Here is a 17,976-nt window from a genome sequence, read left to right as displayed (position 1 = left end):
GCAACAGACTGTCAGCATGCATGCATGGTGTAACTGTATGTGTGTGCATAGACTATTGTGTGTGTCTGCGTGTGGACATGTATTACTCATGTTGCGGGGACATAAATCTGTTTACACACATGGTCGGGACAAAATATATGTTTCCATAATGTAAATCATTAAATTCTAAGGTGAAGTTTTGGGTTAAGGTTTGGGTGAGGGAGTTAAGTTCAGGCAAGTAGTGATTAGCATCATCTAAAGTTATGAAAACACGACTGTCTCTCTCTCTCTCTCTCTCTCTCTGTGTGTGTGTGTGTGTGTGTGTGTGTGTGTGTGTGTGTGTGTGTGTGTGTGTGTGTGTGTGTGTGTGTGTGTGTGTGTGTGTGTGTGTGTGAAGGAAATTAGTCTGGTGGGGTGAACTTGCAGGGTGGAGGACCCTGTGTGCTTCTCGGACATTAGCCATTGTGTCCAAAAGTCTTTGTTACTCTATAGTAATTATGAACTGTGTTTGTTGTTTGAGTGTCTGCCGCTCACTTTATGACATTACCAGACAAAGATAGGGCTCTGTGCGTCTCCTGGCTGAGTTCAAGAGGCAAAATAGTGCCTCCCCTGGAATAACAACAGTGCAACAATGAAAGTCTTGAGCAGTGTTCTTCAACACTGCACACTGCAGCGTAGGGTTAAAGAGCAGCACGTGTCTTTTAACTGAAGTGAATGGCTGGAAATAAATGCATGACTTAATCTATTACATATTTTACACACACACACACACACACACACACACACACACACACACACACACACACACACACACACACACACACACACACACACATATACAGTTTTTTTTTTTACAGCTTAATAATCTTGTTAGAAAATTCAAGTCCTGCTGTCATTCTCTGTCATACTTTCTTTTCTTTACAATGCTACTCCACTGAGAAAAACCACTGTGATAAGGTGGGATGTGGGGAAATTACACCTAAATTGAGTGAAACAGTAAATTTACAGTACAGCACGCTCACTGCCATGTTTTAGTTGTCTCTGACATTTTGTTGTGGTTGCAGCAGAGGGGGTGTTGATGGTGACGCTGGGGGTGTCTGGAAGTGAGACCGACAACAGAGGCGGGAGCTCTCTGAGACTTTGTGAGAAAGTTTGTATTAAATTCCCATTTCCTTTCATTGTGTGGTGAGCTGGCCCGGCTCCACACGCACTGATCCCGATGGGCCCTGGGAGCCTAAACACGGGTGTCGCTCACACCTCCCAGGCCCCCTAAATTACCCTCCTGAACTGCAGTTACAATCCCTCCATCTCAGTGTACCCCATGTGGTCAGATAAAGAAAGCCCTTCTCAAGGATCATGCCGACCTGCAGAGGCACAAATCACATGTGATTACATGAGTGTTTGTGTGTGTGAGAGATAAGTCTTGAAGCGACTGAATGGGATGATGAAAGACACAAAGAGATTTTCGAGATAGAGCGTATGTGAGCGTTTTTAGTAGAATTTAACAACCCCCATCTCACAAAGTCGGATTTCCCCAAAGATAAAGCGCTATAAGGCCTTGATAACCCCAGTATTACTTCTATGGAGGTTCTGACTTGTTTACACTCTCAAATGGTCTGTGTTTTTCAAGAGGAAGGATATTTCCAACACTACATGGTGACAAACTGACAGGTTGACACACTATCACCCCACTCAGTTTGCTGAACTGAGGCAGTCAGCCAATTATGTGCAGCTGGAGCAGAGCCAGTGGATGTCACAAGCATTGCATTTCTGACTGAGGCCACCATGCAATAAATAATAATAATAATAATAATAATAATAATAAACTTTATTTATACAGCATTTTTCAAAATAAAGTTAGAAAGTGCTTTACATGGTTGAAACTGGATCGAAACATTTCAGGATTGAGGCAAGTAAAATCAGACACTTGAACTATCCATCCATTTTCTATACCATGTATCCCTTTCGGGGTTGCGGGGGGTGCTGGAGCCTATCCCAGTCGTCAACGGGTGAGAGGCGGGGTACACCCTGGATCGGTCGCCAGTCAATTGGAGGGCACAAACACACAACCATTCACACTCACACTCACACCTAAGGGAAATTTTACAGTCACCAATTAACCTAATGAGCATGTTTTGCAACCTTGTTGCTGTGAGGCACGCGCACTACCTGCTGCGCCACCGTGCAGCCCCCACTTGAACTAATACAAAATAAAAAAAACATGGAGTTTAAAGCACCACTGTGCCTCAGAGATGCCAGCATGACTGTAGACTCTTTAGTGTCATTAAGATGTGAAGCTTTGCTGATTTCTGAATCAGTGTTTATCAAGGATTAGTATATATTCAGTAGAAGCATCCAAACAGCAGCACTGATGTGGCATTATCAGGGTACGATCTATGACTTCCTTGGCCAAAGGACATGAAGACAGGAGTGTGTTTAGTCCACCACAGATGGGACACTGATTCCAACCTCTGTGGCTTCCTTTCCTCTCCCACACTTCCTGTCACTTTCCATTGTATACTTTCTCACGAAGAAGAATTGCCATTTAAGTAACCTTTAGGAGAACATACCTCCAACAGATGGACTGATGCATGGACTGATGGGAAATGATTTGACAGGGACAAGAAAATGTAAGTCAGCATGACCACAGGGTGAGCAGGATGTATACAACTGATAAGACACACAGAGTTATGGCCGACGTGCTGTAACGTCTTATCTCTGTAAGATATAAATATGAAAACATGCTTGCAGAGATGTACACACATTAATAATCCGTTTCTAACTCAAAGACACACGCGCACACGCACGCACGCACACACACACACACACACACACACACACACTGAATAAGCAGGAGAGATAAAAAGAGGGAGAGTACACACTGTACCAGCCAAGTTCCAGACAATCCATCTATTTTATCTTATGAAGATGTGCATGTCTCCTTAGTGTCAATTTTGTTTTAAATGATTTGATTTACAGTTTGACACGTCGTGCTCTCAGTCGGCCTGAGGTGGATCAAATCATCAGAGAGGACAGGGTGCTCTACAGTGTGTAAACAATGGAATCTTTATTTGGTCAAATGTAGTTAATAGAAATACTGCAGGTTAAGATAAAAGACACACTCATGTTTCAGAAATGTGTGCTGGAGCTCTTACAGCAAATAATGTGAAGAAAATCTGGATTTTGTCACTGTTTATTTGTTTGAATTCATCCCACCATTTCTCACAACTTTGTTTGGATTATTATCTGCTTTGTGAGTGAAAATTGTTTGAAAGATGGTTGTATCTGATTTTGATCTATTTTCCTTATAATTAATACTTTAAAGTCTCTGTTGTTTTGTTGATGACTTCTACAAATAAATCTATAATAATAATAATAATAACTTGGTTTTGTTATTACTACAAAATCTGCTTAATAACTCTGTCCTCCTGACTGAAGAAGATGTAACTTGAAAACTTACACACTGTGCACAGCTTCAGCGAACACTAATCAGGTTACATTGTAACTCTACTGAGCACCTAAACCCCCAACATGTCCCACCGAGCAGCACAGGAGGTGACTCCTGGCGATGGCCGTCAAACTGTAAACCTCATCCCTGCTTTGTCACAGTATGGACTTCAGTGGAGTGGAAGGATGCTGAGGTCTCACTGGACTCATTAATTGGGTTTTAGAATTAAAAATGTATAATTAGTAACCTCTGGCACAGCGAAATCCATCTTTTTAACATTTTAAGTGCAATTTACACATTTGGATGCATGCGTGGGCTTAAAAGAACATTTTTTTTCTCTTCTGTTCATGCTTATGTCTGTTATTGGCCAATTAACTTGCAAACAACTTTGAAAGGTTTGTCTGAAACAGTTATAAACTCAAGACATCACTGACATTGAGTCAGTTGGTAAGTTGTTTAACTTCCCCAAATGCCCCGTTACTGCAGAGAGAAATCACAAGTCTCCTCTTTGAGTCAAGTTTTCACGATCCTCTTGTTGCAATGTAGATATAAAACTATGTCACAACAATTAGAGCTGACATTGGCTTTAGATTGTTTTTAGAAGTAACAGTGAAAACAGACATTGTTCAGATAAGCAGATACAATATATTAGTACTACAAGGAGCAGATCCTGTGAGAAATGAGTTGAATCCCATCTCTCACTGGTTACCATTTCAGCTTAAACAGAACTGTAAAAGTTTCCATATGTACAATAATACAGAGCTTTGTTTGTGTACTCACTGATGAGCAGGGATGTGAACATGAATACGACAACAGCTGGAAAAAATCAAACAAGTGGGAGTAAAGGGCCTAAAAATCTGTGATGTTTTCATCTGAGTTTTTTGCAGTTTTTCAGATTTTATTTTAAGTTAATTTAGCTGACAGTATGGGACCATTTTAGTGTTTACATGGAATATGTGTATTTATTTAAGGAGGAGTAAACAGATTTCATTGCGCACCATGTCTGACAATCAGGGCTTTTGGGGCATTGTAGTAAGCCCGATCTCCTCCACCTCCTCTATCTACAAGCTGCAAGAGCTCCTGGGGAGTGGCACCAATGCAGATGTGGCAAAAACAAGCAATGCATCATGGAGGCAAAGGCAGAGGTGCAACACAAATTATGTTTATCAATATTTCTCTTGTATAACAATTCAGTAACACATCGCATTCATGCCAGACCTCTCAGCGGAGCCTCCTTCAGCCTCTCACAGAAATCCGCCCCATTGTGCAGCAGGTTTGATTTTGCAATAAAAAATTTGTAACACAAACTGCATTCCAGAGTATAAAACAATGATAAAGGGTGTACTTAAATGCATGGATCACAGTTTTGTCAAAACGTCCATCAAAATACATTCCTCTTATTCAATTGCAAGTGTGGATCAGCATATTTAGACAGTTAAACAATGACAAATGAGGATTTTTTAAAGAATGTTAAGCTAAAAAATGTTACCAAAGGCAGGTGATGGTTGATGCATTTACATCTTCAGTTCTTTCAAATGAAGGTAAAAGACCTTCAGCGTTCCTGTAGTCATCATTCTCAGCGTGTCCTCTCACTGTGGCTGAAAATGTTGGTCTCTCTCAACACTGTCTAAGGGAAATTGCTGTTTATGTGCTCATAGTTTTGGTTGTGGATGTTTGTGATTACATCAACTGTAATATGTTTTCCAAAAGTTTCCCATTCTCATTGTGGAAAAACATCCATTAATAAAGATGTTTTGTCATAGTTTTGTTGATGAAATAAACACTGTGGTCCAGCTGATTTTTACTGTAATTCATGATTCCAGTTGGCTACAGTTCTGGAGTTTCTGAAGAGTGCAGGGATCATTCATGCAGACCTGAAGCATGAAAACATGAAAACATCATGATGGTGGACCGCTTACATCAGCCTTTGAGGGTGAAAGTCATTGACTTTGGATTAGCCTGTACCAATCCCACAGCATGGAGGGATACCACTCTTCAGGCCCTTTGGTTCAGGTAAGCAGATCTGCATGCTGGCATCTCAAGTTTTGTAGTCAGGCTCATGTCTGACCAGAACACTGTATATTCAAGAAATTGAAATTGAAAGTGCAGACAGTAAAGAAGAGTTTACTTCTTTGTTAGTCTTCATAAGCACAGTAATGTGTTTGTGAGCTCCAGAGGTCCTGCTTGGACGTCCCATCAGCGAGGCCATCGACGTGTGGTCTCTGGGCTGCATTGCTGCTGAAATGTTGATGGGCCCATTGTGTCCTGCCAAGGATGGAAATGGTCTGGTAAGTATTCCACTTAGACAGTATCGCACTTTAAACACAAAACACTTTAAGCCATAATGTCTGTGTTCTTTTTGAAAATTCCCACATCGTGTAACAACAGTGAGAGAGAATATTCAATTATTGCAGTGCAAATTGCTTTCAACATGTTCTTGTGGAAAAGGACAATAACTTTTAATGAGACAAACCTTGACTTTCATTTTGATCTGGAGACACGTAATCTATAAAGTAAAAGTGAAAATGCTCACATTTTGCCTCATCACCAAAGATCGCTCTGCTTCTGACTAATGAAGTATACACAGCATTGTGTTGTCCCCACAGATGAGACACATCTTCACCACTGGAAAACCCCCAGATCATCCGCTGAGCGCTGCACGATACACGAGGCAGATTTTCTGTCCAACACCAGGCCCGTGGATGTTTATGGTAGCATTATTTGGTCTTCAACTAGCTGTGTTTATATCAACATTTATGTTTCTTTGCTTTCGTCTATCCCTGCATTTGGAACAAATAAACTCACTCAAATATTTCCTCTCTCTAGACAACATCTGATGTGAGAAAGGGTACCCAGTGTGCAATTGCCAGCCTGAGTGAGCTGGAGCAGGTAGGATGTCACTGTAAGAAAGCTTTTTTTTAAAATTTGGAAACAAAACAAAACAAAAATTCTTACCATTTTCTTTCTTTCTGATCCTGCACACGGTCTATGAGAGTCTGCCAGGAGACGAAGCCGGAGCCGATGCATGTGATGAGCTGTGCCAAGTTAGCTGTTTCCCCCTGTGATCCGTCTTTATCCTCAGATAATCAACTCCCAGCCCTACGGTAGTTCAGTTGTTCTCCAAAGATGAGTGTAGCGTCAATCACCTCATCCAACTCTCAGCAAGAAATCAAACAGGACAGTTTCCCAAATTATCAAGAGATTCAAACAAATTTTGATTAATGTAGAAGCCCTGACACCACACCAGGCAAGAAATGGAGGGACGAATGCCTTGAAACAGACAGGAGGGCAAATGAGTCCACAACAGCACGCAAACACACAAGTGATTGAAATCCATTTTAAATCAATGAAAGTCTAAATAAAAAAATAGCAACTTCTGGAGATGAAATATCACAGACTTTTTTCCAATGCAATGTAAAAGGAATGCACTGCTTTATCTGAAAAGATGTAATGTCGTCGTAAAATAGCTGGTGAGAAAACCACAAATCTGAAGAGACACATCAATGCTCACCACAAAGAAACTGAGGTGGGTTGATGAAACGTTCTTATCATGATCCAATATTTCACCGGCCTGAGGGATGATAATGGACCTTAATGTCAGCAATTGAAAGCACTGTTGAGGGCTAACGGTTCAGTTGATCTTTATGTGATATTTATGTTGAAATTCAAACCATCAAATGGTGAGCCTTGAAAACATGCAAAAACAGTTACTGCTGTTTGTGGCTAATGACACATGTCGAAAAAACTGTTTTAAGGATTGATGTGTTGTTACGGTCTCAGACCAGGGAGCCTATTTTCAAGAAATATGGCAAATTGTGTCTGCATTTGGACATTACATAGGCCACATGTCTGTTTCTGGTGACTTCCATTTCACAGGAACAAGTGGTTTTTAAAGATGAAATGAAAAAAATGCCCTTTAAATCCTTTAATCCTTTTGTATCACATCCCTGGTCATATTGCGCACGGATTTAACAATATATGACAAAAAAAAAAAAAAATAAATCATGTTTTCTTCCAGTAAAACAAAACATAACGTGTGCTTACGTAAGCTTGAACTAACCAGCTTCACCCAATAATGTCACGACATCCACCCATCAATCAGTCTTCCACTTCAGAGATATGATTCATGAGTCCCCTCAATTCACGCCCCCTCAAGCCTCGTTCTGATCCCTCAGAATCCTGTGGTTACTGTGAGGAAAGTAACAGTAACCACCAACCAGATTATTAGAGGTTTTAAAATGGACTGCTTCAGCAACTGATGATACCGTTTCCCAGCTGGTGTACGCTGCAACTAACCCTCCACCTCCTGCAGTTTGAGGGTACGTCTGCCTGCTCTGGTGATGGGGGTGATGGGGGGGGGGGTAGTCCTCTGCTGAATGGAGGCTAGCATCCAACTCTGAAAAGTGCATGTATCATAACAAAGATGAAGAATTACAGTGATTCAATTAAAAATCACAGACCTCCAAATGCCAGCCTATCCTGTGTCACCTGGTTTGGAAACTGGTCACAAACAGACACATGTACACGCACTCGCACAAGTGTAACTGGAATGAAGCAACATGTTCGTAACCTTTCTCTTCCTGTCCATCCATCAGTCCCACACTGGAAAAAAAATAACAAGAAAACATGGCCCTGAATTGAGGCAGAGTGACCCCCAACTGAAACCGGTCTCCCAGTGTGCCTCCTGGGGTGAGGCTGGGGCACTGGGAATGGGGATGGGGTGATCTGGGTCCATGGCCAGATGCAGTACAGGCTGACCCTCCAGTCTGACACAAACTATCCATGCAGTCAGGGATACTGATGGATGTCGATGTTACCCCCTCTACTGACCTCGCACAGGTAGATATAGTGTACACACAGAGACACACGCCTCATGAATGGTGTTATGGAAAACCTCTGGATCAGACTAAGGAAGCTCTAATCATAACAGCATGAAGTCGACCTCTAGCGCAGGTTTAGGATCATGTAGGACCACATGATTTCAGGCAGACACAGCAGGGATGAATAACAGGAGAGGGGGGTTATACTGTATTTTCCAGATTAGGAGAAAAGGTTTTGCAATTACGGTCTTGTTTATAAAGTTGGAGGTCAGATGTGTAATAAGAGGTTTTGTGAGTGCCAACATTTCCATCCGTGTTGTTTGGTCACAGTTTTGGCTGTGGTTCAGGTTATAGTGCTGATTTTCTTTCATATCATCAGCATGAAAACAAATGTTCCACATTCTTTGTAAAAATGCCCAAACCGTCAGATGAATGAAAGGAAATATTGGCAGAATATTTTTATTTTGTTAGCTATGGTCAGAAACTAAACATGGAACAGCTGTTTTTATTATCCTGCAAGTTAGCGCCGCAAATCCCAATTACAGAAATAGAATATCTATCCCATCGGAACAAGGGTATCAAGGAAATTGTGGAAAGGGAGTGGTGTTGAATCCAGCCAACATGTCTCTGGAATATTACAGGCATTTTAAGGAAGTTGAATAACACCCTGGGAGTGCTGTGCTGAAAGGCTTGCAGATTTTGTGCAAATGTGCCTTGAGACTGCAGTCACAGAAGCCCCCAGAAGTACAGCTCAACAAGGTGTTACCCGGGGAAATGATGAGACGATGAGTGAAAATGATAGTGAGTCAGGGAATACTTGAAGTGAGCAGAGCAGAGCAAGTTAAAAAAGGAGAGAGACAGAGAGATGGATGAGCTGTTGTTGCTTGTCCACAGTGTCCAGAGAACTTAATCCAGATTCAGGAAGGGGTACTGCTGCTGGAGGCTGATATGTGTGTGAAGGAAGTGGAGGGAGCGCAGGGGCAGGAATCACCCTACAGGCAGGAAAAGGCCTGTGGAGGTGATGGCGGGGGTGGAGGTGGAGGGTCTCGGCTCCTGTCTCATAGCTGTTTGTTCAGCGCACACACACAGACTCGAACACACAGACATGCTCACACAGCTTTGCAGTCCATAGGCTCTCGTTCCCACAAGCCAGCAAGTAGGAGGAGAGCTGGTGCCAAAGCATGCATGCACCCCCACAGGGGAAGTTAGTTTAAAACATTTTCTTACATGCAACAGTGCCGCTCTGCATACACTAGTTCTGCCAAGTGCAAGTCATTGTAGGAAATCCACTTTTTAGTGCACCTCTGCTTTAGAAACCGTTTTTAATCTCCAAGAGGCTAAAATGATATGCAATATTCCCTGTGCCTGCATTGGGTTTTGGTGTGTAAAGGGATTAGTTTAAGAAATTATTCACTGGCTTGGCCTTGCTGTTTAATGTAAACAAGAACAGGTTTGAATGTACCTTTCAGCAAAAGCTCTTGCACTTTTATGCACTTATCAAGGATGAATGCCAAAACGTGGAACTCCCAAATGTGCTTGAGGTGTAAACACTGGCTCCATAAAGCTTTTTGAAAGCCTTCTTTAAACTGAGATATCTTTTAAACTGCATTCTGAATATTTTCTAACAATGTGAACAAAAATATTTGTTTGGCAGCAGCTGGAAGCAGCTGGTTCTGCATTATACACCACCACAGCATTTTTAGATATAAACGGCTTGTTTTTAAAGCATTCTTGAGGCTTCCATCCAACAGCCCATGAAAGTGGATCAATCTAGTGATTTAACACCAGCAAAACCTGTGTGTTGGTTTAAAGCTGAAAAGTGTGCACCCATAAATAATTTCACACCTGTGGAGAGAGATGCAGTCTTTCCTACTGTATTATCAGTATCATCACCATGTGACACATTTCAAAGACAGATTCCTCGCTGAACCCTTTCTGAATCTTGCAGCATTTTCACTTCTTGCATAAATATTCTCAGAGCATTCATAGAGAGATTCAAAAAACGCAGTTGGATCTTATTAAGCTTGTTAACTTGTGAATCTCCTGTGTTACGGTGCGTTCTAAGGAAGGCCAGGACCCAGATGCAGAGACCAAGTAAACCAAAATTTATTGAACAAAGTACAAACAAAAAATCACCTGAACCAGGGATAACGCTGAGCAGCGGGAATTACTCAAAAATCACCTCAACGGGGAACAGTATCAAAACTAACAGTCAAAAGGCAACCAAGAGAACTATCAAAGTAGCTAAATAAGGAAAACTCAAAATCACTAGACTACTGGGAAACAACAATGTCAAAAATGCAGAAAGGCGACTATGAAAAAACTCACAGTGATCAATACAAATATGTAGGCAAAAGGCACTGGAGGCAGGAGGAGTGGGACTAGAGACAAGCGAAATAGTTCAGTAGTAAGCTGCATTTGACTGGGAGACAAAGAGAACAGTCCAGCACAGGGGATGAGCATGAGGTGCCTTAAGACGCCGAGTTGATTAACAGATGACATGCAGGTGTGTCTGATGAAGCTCGCTCCAGAGCGATTCGGCCCCGCCTCTCCCCCGCTATAACCTGCTGAGAGAGAGTGATGGAAAAACACAGTGTCAGGATAGGAAAACACATAGTGACCCGAGACCACAGCCATCACACTCCTGAAGCGAGCAGGTCTACAGTAACTGGGCAGAGGTATAACACAAAGGAGGCGTTTCTGTGCTTGTGGGAGCACTTTTCTGCAGCGAGTTTATCTGTCAGCGTATGGTTAGAGCGTGTTCACACAACCATGACATCCAAAACAAACAGCAAGGTAACAGAAACTACTGATTAACACGCCATTTGGATAAATCATTTTCCTCACTGAGCAAGCATTCAGGTCGTTAAACATGGACTTCTGGGGGCAGGAATGTATCAAGCTTTATGTTTTATACACACTATGTGTTTTAATCAGTAGTATTCATTGACCTTGAAGAGGAAAAAAAGAAAGAAAATAAACACCGCCCACCATCAAAGAGAGAAGCTGGAAGTCTGATACTAGCAGTATCCACTTCTTGTCTTTCTATACATGCAGTATTACACCTGCAAGAGATGGCAGGAGCTCAAGCCAAACAAACACAGACTCTTCCAACTGCATGTTAGAGCCAGTGGGTATGTAATGTTACACCAGTGACACATATAGTCAGGAAACTCTTCTATTAGATCAAATGAGATGAAACTCAACCAACCTCAGTCCTGAAACTGGGTCATCACAGCGGCAGAGTGAAGGATGTGAAGGAGAGAAAGACTAAATGGACTATTTTTGTGTGTAGAAGTACATTTCACACAGCACCTTGATTAATGAAATTAGAGCCCAGACAGAGAGTATCGCATTTAAGGCCTTACAGTAAAGTACCACTCAGAGAATAATGCTGAATTTAAATAAAACTTCAGCTGTTTCATTAACAGATTTACAGATTTAAAGCAGATGTGCAGAGAGCCTCATTCACATTACCACATTTCCAGATGGAGGCCACATATGGCCTCACACTCTAGCAAAAATATGAACAATGTGCGCCTATCACCTTGTAAAATTTACACTTAGGTGGTTGCACGTCACAATGGTTACAACATGGAAGTCTGTGAGAGGCAAGAAAAAAATCTGACACTCATTCCAGCCCGCTGAGGGCGATTGTCTCCCCTCGATTCTTAATGGCCTGCTGCAGGCTTGTTTGTCACATAGCTCTTCCTCAAGCCCCACTGTCCATTGTTATGTACAGTTCGACACGTGTTGTTATTTCCCTCCTTCTAAAGGACTTTGCTGGGCCTTCTCATCTTCCCAAGGAGCTGTGACCTCAGACCCCCACCACCTCACTGAGAGCACAAACTGTAAACATCTCACGTTAGAGAGAGCAGGGAAAGCCCCTGATCTCCTCCAGAAATCTTATCCAGAATCTGATTGCAGCTCCACCGGTGCCACTAATGACCTTGACTTTGTTTGTGTTTGCCTGCTGTAAATGGACTTGAGCACTTGCAAGCAAAACATATGACTAAACATGAGTCCATAGCTGCTGTCTTGATCGTTCTGAAAAACTGAACTTAAACAACCCTCTGAATAGAGAATTATCACAGCTGTGTAGGTGGGATTTCTTCTTCTGTGCATGAGGTCACATTTACTCCAGAAAATCTTGGCTCATTATCTGTGACTATAAAAAACTCCCTCACACTGCTGATCAGAGGGTTAGACAATTTTGGTCCTCTGACCTTCATTTGGACTGAAATATTGTAAACAAAGTGAGAACAAGTGATCAGGATTGTTTTGGTTCTTCCTGCGTCCATAATAAATCTTTATCAATTCTGTGCTCATTTATTGAAGATTGATGTTCAACTTTTACTAACGCACAAAGCCGTTTATCAAATGGCTGAAAGGCTGTTTCATTTTGAAATTGACAGACTTGGCTTTTGCTGCAATCAGGATGGTAGATGTGAGGTAAAAATATTGTCATACTGGATATTAAAACTCTTTGGGAGCCATGAAAGCTTGGCAGCTCAGCTAACACCAGTCAGATCAAGCAATACTTCAACAGCTATGAAGAATTTCTTTACAACCACTTATTTTAATAAATCAACACTTGCACCTTCATACCTGTAAAATTCACATCAAAGATGACACACCTTTCTCTATTTAACTGCTGAATTATTTACAGTGTGCTTCCTGTAAACACTTAAAGCTGCTACAAACAATATTTTCATGTTAATGATGGAACAAATGACTGTGTAGAGTGAAGGGTATCAGTTGTAGTGGTGGCTGTAGTGAACACACAGACCCAGGTTTCTTTTAGTGTCTCTTAGCTCATTGCTTCAGTTTTATTCATTCAATCTTTTGGTTCACTCTGTTCTCATCATTGTTATTTCCAGCTGGGGCAGGCCGCCATTTTCATCAAAAAGCTCTGCTAACGTGCTGTGCTTGACCAGGCTAGCACCAAACAGCCGTTAGTTAGCGGCTAGCTGGGGAACACAGTGCAGCATTTAGCAGCTAAAGAGACAAATGTGTGCGGCATGAGTTGGTGGAAAACAAAATAAAGCTAAAAGGACAGTGAATGCACAAACTTAAAGTTAAAAGGTCATAATATGTCTTGTTTCTACTGCCCCCAGGTGGCTGAAAAAAAATTAATGAATGCATGTTTAATATAAAGACAGTCACTCTTAACTGGGCTTGTTCTTATAATTCAACTCTACGCATCATGACCAAATTTCCTCACAGTGATCGTTAAAGAACAACCTCTGTAATTAATAATCAAGCCTTCTTAAAAAAAAAAAAAAAAAGCATGACTATTGTGATCCAAAGGTCAGCCGACGGCGAACAGCTCCTAGTATCCATGGTGGGAAACCCATATTGCTTCTTTCAGCAGATGCTGAGTTATCATTTTACCGTCCCAGCCCATCCTCGTCCCTGCCATCTGCCCCCAAGACATGCAGCTGAAGCATCCTGGAACAAACGGAGGGAGGGAGGGAAGGAGGAAGAGTAAGGGAGCGAGATGTAAAGATGCAGAGTGGACTGCCGAGTGGCCAGGAAGTGGCCCTATTGTTTTCAGGGTCACCTCGCTTTTCCTTTCAGAGCCACCAGAAGTCTGTTCTCTCCCCTCAGGCTGTACGTCTTAAATAAACAAAACTCCTTGTCACCGCAGACTGTATCTTGTCTGATTTCCTCCCTCATCTGAAAAAGGCTGAGAAAAGGGTTTATACATTAGATAAACAAAGCGAGGTGTGGTGCCTGACAGGCATACTAAACTAAACTCACCTACGCTACAAGAAGAGGCAGATGACGGGCAAACGAATATCAAACCATATTGTTTGGTTACCGCTGGAACCACGTCTACGCTAACAGAAACATCTAGCTGCACAAAGCCGGTTTGACTAGTTTCTGACAGTTTCACTTATGAATGCATACTGGTAATTACAATTTTAAATGTGACATACTGTTCATAAGTCATGTTTAATCTCTTCCTGGTTTGGCACAGCAGAGCGACGGCACTGCCTCTGACCAGGTCTGACGTGCCATTGGACAGAAAGAAGCAACAGCAGGCGGGAGGGAGCACACCTTAGTTACAAAGTTAGCCATTAACTTGACCTTCTGGGAAGCAGCTGCAGAGCACACCTCGTTCAACCTTTGCACAACATTTCTCCATTTTACAGACAAAGCATGAGAAAATGTAGTTACGGCTGATGTGAAACGTGAGAGCGGACGACAGCAGGTGAAGCTAGAGGAAACTCCACAGACAGGTGACCAGGTAAGACGGGAGAAAACAGCTGGTCCTTCAAAAGTGGGAGCTTTGACAGTCTCGTCCACACCGTGTTGCAATGATCATATGACTGTCTCGGCTTGCTTGTTGGTTTAGCTATAACTTATCTTGTATCTAACTGATAATGCAATAATGAACAGATCATTTGGTAAAATGTCAGAGTGTGCTTCAAAATGTGCTTTGAAAATAAGCTAAAAATACCCACCAACCACAAATCCTGATATATTAAAAAGGAGGACACACTTAAGAAGACATTGCCAGAAAAATCGACTTGATACTGAATTGTGAGCACAGCAACAACACAAACCATCTCAGAAACTGTTCTACATCAGTTTTATTTGGTGCTGTAGCAGTTGATGAGGGACATTTTCTCTCAATACAGAAAAGGCAAAGCCAAAAGGGATTTCAGTGAGCTGGTACTCAAACCATTTCCTGCACCTGCTGCATGTTGGCCACATGCTGTTTTCACCCCAAACAGTAACACACCACTGGCAGCTCACTTGTTTGTTGTCTTTTCAAGCTCTAAGAAGCACACGTTCAGATCCACAGTATTGATTTAATAAAGGAAGCAGTTGCTAAAGCTAATCTTTAAATATCAAATATCATACTTGTGGTCATGGTGCAGATGGGAAGTGTTGTTTTATTGGCCTAATGTCCCAGAGGTGAGCATATATTAATGTGTCCCTGTGGTTTCTCTGTTGACACTGCTATTATTCCAGGAGGCAAAAACCAAACATGACATTTTAGGGCACTTCCCATAAGCTATTATGACCTTCAGCAATTAAAAGTAAAGGAGGAAAAAAGGCAATAATAGGTTAATAATTATTCAAAGATGTACTTTTCATATTTTATACAGGCTCTGTCAGCTTGGTTAACACTGTGTAAGTTAAATAATCGTGCTCATAAACATCTCATCTCTGCAAGATGTTTTTAAAACTCGCTGCACTATTGCTGCACTATCAGACCTTAAGCCATTATTCTTGACAAACAATGCCTCTGCCTGACTCCTCCACACATTTTCAAAGCAAGACAAAAATCCAGATCTTGGCAGCGGGATAAGACGGAAAGAGGGAGGCTTGCTGCATGTTGCTCTGTGGATTGTTGGGGTCCGAGGGTCAACTGAAGGATGGCTCTTTGATTTCTGTGATCTATGAATAACCGTGATTGTCTTAGCTAGACAGAGAGAGATGTTTGATCAGTCAAGTATGATACATTTGATATAAGCCAATATATTTTGTGTAAGCAGTTTTCAAAATGCTACTGGATGTCATAGGCTGTACATTTTTATCTTTTTTACTCAAAACAAGCTCTTTGTTGTGGAAGTGGTGGAAAAGGAACTCAGATACTTTACTTTAGTAAAGTGCTGTAATGTATGCATTGTATAAACACTCCACTACACGTTAACTTCACCATTCAAACTTCTATTTAAGTGGAAATACTTAAATATTATCAGTAAAGTGTACTTAAGAGTAGTTGTGCTTTTGACCAGTATATAATTATGAATTACATTATTAGATGCATCCATGTGTAAGTAGCATTTGTTGTAGCTGGTGAAGGTGGAGCTTTTTAGAGAGGTTTAACTTTATGGTCATTATATACACTTTGGTTGTTTAGTTGTGTGGCTTCCTCCAGTGAGCCATATGAAATCTGAGAAATTATAATTGATTGATGGGTCAGGTACGGTGGCCGACAAGGGTAAATGCACTGCAAAAGCCCAAAACATTTCCATTAGGAGAAACGTGCTGCAGCTTTAGAAACAATGCTAATTGAAAAAAAATCCAAAACAAGTACAACATCTGAAACGTGCTGCAAATGAAAAAATGTGTGTCAACGTAGGGGAGTAAATGTAATGAAATACAATATATATGCATAAAGTGGAGTACTCAAATACCTCAAAATTGTACTTAAGCACAGTTCTTGATTTTTCCACCGCTGCATAAATTGACATCTCAACCAGCACAATCAAATTTCAGAGTATAAAGTGGTTCCGAGTTAATTTGTCTGTTCAAAGGAATGCGATCGCACTCTGTGAGCAGAACATTATGTTGATGTTTAATTCAGTTTGATGACAGAGAGCACTTTACACCCTCTGGCTATCATTAGTGTCTATAAACTGACACCCGACTCACAATTTGGGGCACGGAAACAAAGAATGACTAAGAAAAACTGACTCCTCTCTATGAAAATCATATTCAAACGCAGACTGTTGCAGACAAAGATGCAAATGTGGCCTCTCACACATGCATGTTCACACACAAACACAAACAGCAGAGCTCCAGAAACACCACTACATATGACACACATAGACTTCTTGCTCCCAGGCTTCCCTCCTTTAGCTGCCGGTCCTGTGCTGCGCTCTGTGTATATTTTGCTGTGCTTTGCCTGTGTGAGGACAGAACAGGAAGAGATAAAGGCAGCCTTGTCGGTGTGTTTACAGCCAACACTGCTGAGGAGAATAGCTTTGGAAGACGAAAAGGAAGAGGCCTAATGGCTGGTGCTCAGCAGCCGGACCTCTCTCGCTGTGAAAAATCACCTCGGAGCTGAGAATGAGAAAGAGAGAGATGCACAAATCCTAATCTGACTATTTTGTCAAAACACTCCAAATGAAGTAAAAGTCAGTCAGTGTGAACGACAAGTCCACATCTGTGATTACATCAGAATAATATCAGGCTATAAATGTTAACACTTGGGACTAATTCACCAGTTCACTGTTTCATATTCAAGGAATAGTATAACAATTTGGGTATATATGGGAATATGATTAAATATGGTTCTTTGCTTTTTGCTGAGAGTTAAACGAGAAGATCAATGCTGAACCGTATGTTTGTACCGTAAATATGAAGTGACAGAAAGCAGCCAGTTAGCTTAGCACAATGGCTGGAAGTGAGGGGAAACAGCTAGCACGGCTCCACTTACTACCATTTCCAAAGCTCAGTAATTATTTTACATGTTTTTTGCTTAATACACAGAATAAACAAAGTGGAAAAATGACAAGTTGAGTTATTTCTTGGCTTGGCCCAATAACTTCCTGTCTTGTTGTCACAGTGAAGTTGTCAGGCAACTAGCAGAGAAGTGCTGTTTTTCCCCTTTGATTTTGAGTTTGACAGAAATTGCTACCTTTGGATGGAGCAAGGGTGGTCCTTTACCTCTTTCCAGAGTTTGTGCTAAGCTAAGCTAACAAACATTACAGTGGTATCAATTTTCTCATCTAAGTTGCGGCAAGAAAGCAAACAAGCATCGTCCCAATAGGCTATTCCTTTAGCCCAGATTTGTGCACCCAACACATTCTTATAATAAAGGCATAAAGCTATGACCTTGAACATCTTACAATAAACAAGACATCAAACAAAACCATCACAAAATGCAGGCGCTAGCAAGGCATGTTCAATATAAAGTACAGTTAGTGCGCAGTGACCTTGTCTTCACAGCTCTACTGTAAACACAGGGAGCCAACCTGCAGACTC

Source organism: Chaetodon trifascialis, chromosome 4 (genome assembly GCF_039877785.1).
Source record: "Chaetodon trifascialis isolate fChaTrf1 chromosome 4, fChaTrf1.hap1, whole genome shotgun sequence".
Taxonomy (NCBI): Eukaryota; Metazoa; Chordata; class Actinopteri; order Chaetodontiformes; family Chaetodontidae; genus Chaetodon; species Chaetodon trifascialis.
The sequence above is the reverse complement of the archived record's forward strand: the minus strand, read 5'-3'. Positions refer to the sequence as shown.